Source organism: Spea bombifrons, chromosome 2, assembly GCF_027358695.1.
Source record: "Spea bombifrons isolate aSpeBom1 chromosome 2, aSpeBom1.2.pri, whole genome shotgun sequence".
NCBI lineage: Eukaryota > Metazoa > Chordata > Amphibia > Anura > Pelobatidae > Spea > Spea bombifrons.
In genome coordinates, this window is record NC_071088.1 from 137,223,774 (window position 1) to 137,232,558 (window position 8,785).

Sequence of the window (8,785 nt, forward strand, 5' to 3'; positions counted from 1 at the left end):
ATTCAGATTTTGGGGGGTCGTCTTCTAATCGAGCAAATACGGTATATACATACATACTGAAACTATTCAACTATATGTATCATGCATGTTATTATATTTATGATTATTATTTTATATACAGAGTATTCTATATATACTGTTTTGGATATTATATGTATTGTATATCTCTTTATATACTGAGCGCATTCAGCTACATATATTATGCAAGGTTATTTTATAATTTTATTACATACTGAGTGTACTACTTATTATATTTATCATGTTATATACTGAGAATATTCCACTATATCATACCTCCCAACATTTCAAAATGTTAAAGAGGAACACTTTATGTTCCTGGCTCAGCCAGACATACTACTTCCATGATGCTGGCTGAGCATCATGGGAATTGCAGTTAACAGTAGATGTTAGCTGTGAATTACAATTCCCATGATGCTCAGCCAGGTGTCCACATGACTAGGCATCGTGGGAGTTTAAATTCACAACTAACACCCGTCACATCATCTGCTGTTAACTACAGTTCATATGAGGCTCAGCCAGACATACTGCTTCCATGATGCTGGCTGAGGGTCATGGTAAGTGCAGTCATCAGTAAAGCTGCAGATGCTAGCTGTGAACAGCAACTCCTAGGATTCTCCGCCAGCCAGGTGTCCACCATAATGCTGGCTGAGTATCATTGTAAGAGTATGCAACAACAGCAGAGATTTTTTTTTTAAATTAAAAAAAGGCTAGCCTCCCTCCCAGGACCCTTACACACTGCCTTCACACACCTGCCCATAAACACACATATACACATACACTGTCCTTACACACACACATATACACATACACTGCCCTTACAGACACATATACACATACACTGCCCTTACACGCACACATATACACATACACTGTCCTTACACACACACATATACATACGCTGCCCTTACACACCTGTCCATACACGCACATACGCTGTGCCCCCCCCCCCCGCTTTGCCCCTGCAAAGCGGACTCATCAGCCCTCGGGTGATGCATTTTGGGGGCCACATCCTTCCTATATGTATCCATTTGACTAGATTTTATATTCCCAAAATACATCACAGGTGTCAATTCTATTCCCCCGACGGCCGTGCAAACCGGTAACAATTTACTACAATGTATCACCTTATTACATCACAACCTCTCTCCGCTGCATATCATCCCAACAGCTCGCAATCACCAAACAGAGCTCACAGGACTCATCGTTAGCATTTAGCCTTAATCTCTACCCCGATGTTGGGTATAAAACAGGAATATTAAGGGCTGGGGCTTTAGCAAGAATTTGGATTTAGAGGCCTAGAGATCTATGTACACGGAGAACATTTAAAAGAAGGATTATGTTTTTCATTTACATTTTATTGTAACTGGATCTGAAAGGGGGGCTGTCCCTTTAATACCATTCAAAAGTTTGGGGTCACTCAGCTATTACATGGAAAACAAGGAAATTTCTGGCTGTAACATAATTGCAAAAGGGTTTTCTACCCACCAATTAACCTTTTAAACTTAAACTTGGATCAGTGAACACAACGTGCCACTGGAATACAGGCGTGATGGGAGTGATAAAGGGCCATTGGCATGCAGGAGTGATGGGAGTGATAAAGGGCCTCTGCATGCCTATGAAGAGATTTAATGAAATTTCTAAGTGACCCCAAACCTTTGAATGTTAGGGCAGCTGTGACCCCCTGTGGTTACGCCAGCGCTTCCAATGGAAGGAAAATACATAAAATGAACGGATGGCCGCCAATGAAGACGGGTCCGATTTGTCTGCATTCCTGAAAAAGGTGCTTTGAATTGCCGTCTTCTCCATGGCTTCTATAAAACAATCCAATAAAAGCGGGGCACACTGTGACAATTATAGAGTCGCGTTAACTCGCTTTACATGGATGTGGTTTTAGGGCATTTGTTAAGGTGAGATATCGGTAGATCAAAGGTTTCTGCTAATACCTGCATGGGGGGTTATTTTATCTATTCTTATACTTTTGCCCCTGGTGCCCCCCTTTTCCTCCTGCTTTAGAAGAAAGAAGAAAAGAGAAGTGAATGGATGCGTGGAAACAATATGACTGTTCCGTCAATCACTAACGGCAACTTCTACCAAGCCAACACTGTAATTCCCCGTAATACAATAAAAAATTGTTACACGGCAGCTGAACAATTTTAAGTAAATACAGAATCTTAAAACAATGACAAGGTATGTTTATTTTATCTTGAAATTGACATAAAATAGTTTTTTTTAATGAAGTTACTACATCTTCCTACAATGTCCATTTATAAAAAGGACTCTTAAGACTTTTAAATTCGTGTCCTCCGTAATCATTTGTCGCTGTTCAGAAGTTAGTAACAATCGGCGTTGTGTTTCTCCCACAAGGCCCCGGTGTGATAATTGCCCCGCGACCCCCCAACTTCAACAGCTAGTCTGTGCCATCATTGTGAGTGCGATTGGAAGGTGCAATTGCCTGTATTGGTGAGTTCTGCGGGGGGGGGGCGATCTAAATTTTTTTAAAAAAAAGTGTCCCTCTTTCATCATTAAAGTGCATCGTGGGTGAACATGATGCTCGTGTGACCCAAGGGAGAGAATTCTAGGTGCAAACATCATCTGTACATATCTAGCTGGCATGCCAGCAGGGCGTGCATGTGTTAGTGTACATAGGAGTCAGATTTGGAGGGTGATGGATATGTGGAGCAGCCTCCCAGCATAAGTGGTAGAGGCTAATTCAGCGAGGGAATTTAAACGTGCATGGAATAAGCATACAGCTCCTGAATCTAAGACGAGGAGACAGCCGGAGAAATGGGCGACTAGACGGGGGCCGAATGGGGCCGATCTGCTAGCAGGTTCTATGTAATTTGGTGGGTACGCTGTCCTGAAGATGTTCTTGTTCTTATTACTATTATTTCCAATGATTATTGTTTTTATCAATACTATTATTGTTATTATTACTATTGCTATTATTATTATTCTCCATGGTGCCGGGCAGTAAAGGGTTATACCCTCTTTTACCGCAGAGTAAGTAATCTATGTGTGAAGGATATTTAGGATGTTCTGTAAGGCAACGGGAGGCTTCATGCTCTGAGAATACGTCTGTGTTGATAATCACGCGTCCCCCGGGCCGCCCGACGCGCTCCTGTGTATTATGAGACCTCTCAGGAGATCAGAGTATTTTGCTGCAGTGTAAGGGGCTTCTCCATCAGAGAACTCCAGTTCAGGTACACGGCGGCAACGAACGGCCCCAGGTGTCCAGCCGAAACCAGGTCCCCAAGGGGAACGTGACGGCAGACACCAGGGCCAGCTCAGATCCAGCTGCATAAACCGCCGGGACTTGGGCTCGTAACACACAGACCATCCTTCGACAAAACCATCACTTATAACGTGATGGTAAATCAGACCCATCCGCCCCGTCTGCTGTAAAGACTCAGACCTTAGCCTTCGCATTCAGGATCCATATGCCAATCCCACGTCATGATTAAATCCCCTCAATGTATTAATCTCTACCACTTCTGCTGGGAGGCTGCTCCTCTTATCTACCACCCTCTCAGTAGTAGTAAAAAGTTCTTACATTTCATCTCAGCCTCTGACCCTCTAGTGTTAGATTCTGTTGTGTGTGTGTAATATATATATCCTATTGTACAGCGCTACAGAATTCCCATTGTATATATATATATATACAGGGCCGGCCTTTGGGGTGTGCGACCTGTGCGACCGCACAGGGCGCCACACTCCAGGGGGCGCCGCCGCGGGGTCTGCCGCCTCCGGGTCCGCCGCCGACGATGCGGGGTCCGTTGCCGCCGCAGGGTCCGACGGCGCCGCCGCCGCGGTGTCCGCTGCCGCCCACTCTGGACCTAGATTAAAACATCGGGGGTTTTTTGTTGTTTTTTTAACTTTATTTTAAATCCTCCATGTTAAATAAAGTTTTTTTTTTAACTTTATTTAACATGGAGGATGTTAAATAAAGTTAAAACAAACAAAAAAACCCCCCAATGTTTTCATTTATGTGCCGGGCAGGGGCGCCGAGCGGCTGCTCGTGAAGTTCTCAGCAACCGCTCGACGCCCCTTACTCTCCTGCCTTACTGCCGGCAGGACTCCTCAAGGTAAGTATAAGGAGAAGTAGGGAGAGGGGGTAGTTTGAAGGGGCAGAGGGGGGGGTAGTTTGAAGGGGCAGAGGGGGGGGGTAGTTTGAAGGGGCATGGGGGGGTAGTTTGAAGGGGCATGGGGGGGTAGTTTGAAGGGGCATGGGGGGGGTAGTTTGAAGGGGCATGGGGGGGGGTAGTTTGAAGGGGCATGGGGGGGTAGTTTGAAGGGGCAGGGGGGGTAGTTTGAAGGGGCAGGGGGGGTAGTTTGAAGGGGCAGGGGGGGGTAGTTTGAAGGGGCAGGGGGGGGTAGTTTGAAGGGGCAGAGGGGGGGGTAGTTTGAAGGGGCATATGGGGGTAGTTTGAAGGGGCAGGGGGGGTAGTTTGAAGGGGCAGAGGGGGGGTAGTTTGAAGGGGCAGAGGGGGGCTAGTTTGAAGGGGCAGTTTGAAGGGACGGAGGGGGGTAGTTTGAAGGGGCAGATGGGGGGCTAGTTTGAAGGGGCGGGGGGTAGTTTGAAGGGGCAGAGGGGGGGTAGTTTGAAGGGGCAGAGGGGGGTAGTGAGGGGGGGGCGCCAGAGGAATAGTTCGCACAGGGCGCCAGAACACCTAAGGCCGGCTCTGTATATATATATATATATATATATATATATTACATACATTACACGCCTAGACCACATTACAAGCAGCCCATCACTCTGCCATTAATGCAGCCATATATATATATATATATATATATATATAATGTGTATATATGCGACGTATAGCCACGCACACATAAAGATGTATATACCATAAGTAGTATGTATGGCTGTCAGGGACACTAAGCTAGTTTTACAAGAGAGAAAGCCATGCAGAAGCAATTATTACAAACCGTGGAATACATGCACCCGCCGGGGCTAAAACTAATTACGACAGATAGCCCCGGGGCAACATTCCAGCCCAGCGGTTCGCTCTCTCCAGGGAGACGCTTCATTCACTCAACGCTGAGAGCAGTATCTAGCAGGACCGATGCCCCTGAGTGCTGCTCCGTTCGGACTCCGTGGGCTGTTAGTATTCAGTGGCATTTCTGTGTATATACTAAGAGGTTTTTATTTGGCTGAAGGCGCAGAGACCTTGCGGCAACCTTTTGGATCAATGCCACATATGGGAGGCAAATGCCTAGTGGTCATAAGTGCCAAACATCTACCTTACCGCCACCCATGGGGCAGATGTGGTCCAACAGTGGGCAGCCGCCAGTTGGATACATGCAAGCATTGCCTGTGGCTGTATGTATACAGGCAACCGCCACACAGGCATCATTTAGCAGCCACTGGCCTTAAAGAGACAGCTATTCCACCTCTAATACTGAACACATGCAAGCAGAGGGGCCTTGATATTTTGTGATACATCAATGGAGGGACTGGAAAGCTTCTTCTCTACACACGGCCATCTGCAGGATCCGGATGCCCAAGGGGACAAAATATCCTGCTCACCTCTCGCCTACTGCAATACTTCCTCCCCATTGCTTACCTTTGTTGGCTCAGGAGAGGGGTTTCCTGGTGGGAGGCAAATGTTGGTTACCCATTAATAGGAAAAATTACATGACTAGTAGTAGTTACAGATCAGTATGTACCAGCACAACATGAAAATGCTTGAGCTTGCTTCTGCAAACTGTGTGTCTCTGCCCAGGCGAGGACTCTGCGCCTGTGAACGAGCAGCTGCCAGAGTGAAGGGGAGGAGAACAAACCACTCTGACAGGGGTGTACAAAGTTAAATAAAAGCTTTTTTTTTTTTGCCGACTACAAACTACGGAAGAGAAGGCAGGAAAATCAAAATCGAGCAGCCAGATCCCAGTTCTTTACCACCTCAGAACAGATGCTTCCAAAGTGGAACTCTACTCTGGGCTCTGTCACCACCTCATGACCAGTCCTACCAAGCATGTGAGCCACATACAGCCCACTCCTGCACACCCCATATACTTGCATCTTTCCAGTAATGTTTGTTAAATATGCACATTCAGCATGGGATTCTCATTTGGAAATATTCTTACTTGCAAATATCTTTATTGTAATTTTTCCAGTAAACAGAATTTCACAAGAGACTCCTTCTTCGGTACAGTGCCTCAAAGGGTTAATCAAACAATCCGCGAGAGATGTTCCGAAAACACTTTTAAAGTAGGATTAATGCCTAATGGGGGAAGCCTTGCATAAAGAGGTATATTCCATGCATCGTTGGGAATGTATATCTTGGGAACACTTGGGGTATACAGTATAACCCAGTAGCAGATTAATTTCTGCTTCTACATCCCATATACTGCAGGGGGCAGCAATTTACACATCCTGGTGAATTCTAGCCCAGGGTTGTCCAAGTTTTTTCTGCAGTGGGCCACAGAATTGTATACGTGCGAGGGCCGCACTCATTTTTTACTGTGAGAAAATATGGCTTTTAATAAAATATGCAGATTAAAATAAAGTAAATGACACAAAACCTTTACTTTTCCTCTCACTGATTTCTGGGCCTAGAAAGGTTTGTGACTGCAAATTCAGGATAATTAAAAATGAAATAGTTCTATTTATTCTAGGGATGCACTATAATGAAAATTCTGGACCAAAACATTCACGGTTCACTTAGCCAAAACCAAAAATGACCCCCCCACCTTTAAAAATAATAATAAAAACTTTTTAATAAAAGTAGGTTACACACCACAATTGGGCAAAAAAAATAGCAATATGACTTGGCATGATAGGAGTGTGATTGCTAACAGCAGTCACACTCCCATCATACCCAGGCAACCAGTAAATACTGGAACCTAGGCATGATGGGACTGTGATTGCTGTTAGCAATCACACTCCTATCATGCCAAGTCAGCCAGTACAAGCTGGTACAGGGTGGCTGTAAGTGATGTGCAGACCCCATACTGCTGGCAGCATCAATACACAAGGGGGCAGCTAGCTAGGTTTCAGCATGTACTGGCTGACTTGCCATGATAGGAGTGTGATTGCTAACAGCAATCACAGTCCCTTCATGCCTAGGTTCCAGCACGTACACAGCCATGCTATCACACACTCAATTCATTCATATACTCATTCATTCACAGATTCATTCCCTCAATCACGCATACTCATTCAAACACCCTCCCACCCCCTTACCTGCACTTCAGCTCCTCGATGCCGCTCACAGACTTCAGCAGAGGGCGCAGCCTCCCTCTGCGTTCTCTGGTACCGCACAGAGGAAGCAGGACTGGAGCAGAGTCATGTGATATCACGTGAACTCTGCTAGGTTCCGCTTCCTCTATGCAGTACAGAAGACCCTCCCACAGGTAAGTAGCAGGGCTCGAGGCGCGGCCCTCGTAAGATCGGTTGCCCTGGCTGCTGATCTTACGCGGGCTGCACCTCGAGGTCTCGCGGGCCGCATGTTGGACGCCCCATTTCTAGCCCATCTATGTACTGACCTATTTACCTATTTTCGACCCAGAGAAACATACGCAAACCTAGTAAATTCCCAAGTATGCTCATATACAGAGAGGGGGGACCTTAACACTGCTTGCTTTAAAGGACAGAGCATTTAGTGTTATGCCTTAAAGTGGAACAGCCTCCCAGCAGAAGAGGCTAATAGAGTCAGTGGATTTAACATACATGGGATAGGCCCCTGAATCTAAGATGAGACCAACGACTGATTAAGGTTTGAGTCTTTCCAGCGGGAGAAACCGGCAGACTTGGTGGACCGAATGGGTATAGTTCGATGTTTAGTTCAGTGTCTGTGACAAGGCTTATGGGGGCATTTAGTCAAATATCCTTCATAAAGAATGCGGCTGCCTTCTCCAGGGTATCGGCCTAGGAACAGGAATTTGCTTTGTTAGCAGCACAATGCAGAGCTTCCATCTTTAGGCTGCCACCTACTGGCCTCATAGGAGCGGTGCAAGAAAAGTATCAGATCAAGCACATCTCACCGCTATTCCTGTTACATTCCAAAAATTACATAAAGCACCTTTCATTCTTTAGCATTTACCAATTTTTTTCTTCTTCAAGACAATTAATGTTACTTTATTATTTTTTAATCTAAAATTGGCCAAAATGGGAAATTGGTAGCCCTGCTCCCCTCTCTCCCGCATCTTGTTGGTGCATGAATTGGAACAGGGTACAGCCACAAAGGAGCTAGCAGGTTTTAGCCATACCTGGGACAATTCAAGGGTTAAACACCCCCCCAACCCTACTTTATAGTAGGTGATAAGCCACATTTAAGAGGCCGAGGTAAAAATTATTCCGTTCCAAAGATTAAAGGGACGCATCAGCCGTCATTTGCATAATGCTGAGCGCCCCCTTTAAATTTTTGTAGGGGGGGGGTCTTATCAGACCACCCGTGCACAGAAAGCGCTCCAATTGATGCGAACGGGAGCTCCTTTGCCACTGATTGGCTGTCTGGGATACCGGAGTGTCCATTTAAACACTAACCCACTGGCCTCTAGAGCTGCACCCTCCTTATGGCCGCATTGATTAGTTAAGTAGCACATAAGGCTTGAATTTATGATGAAAAGTATGCCCCAGGAGTTCGTCTGGAAAGGAAACATTCTTTCAGTGGTGTGAGTGTCGCTGGCAGGCAGAGACGCGCGTGAAGGACCTCACATGCACTGCTGATGATTGGATTCGTACGACCAGTGGAATCCGTGTCATATATTAGTCTGCGAGCGGAGTTCTAATTATCAGGAAACTCCAGGGCAGCTGCTG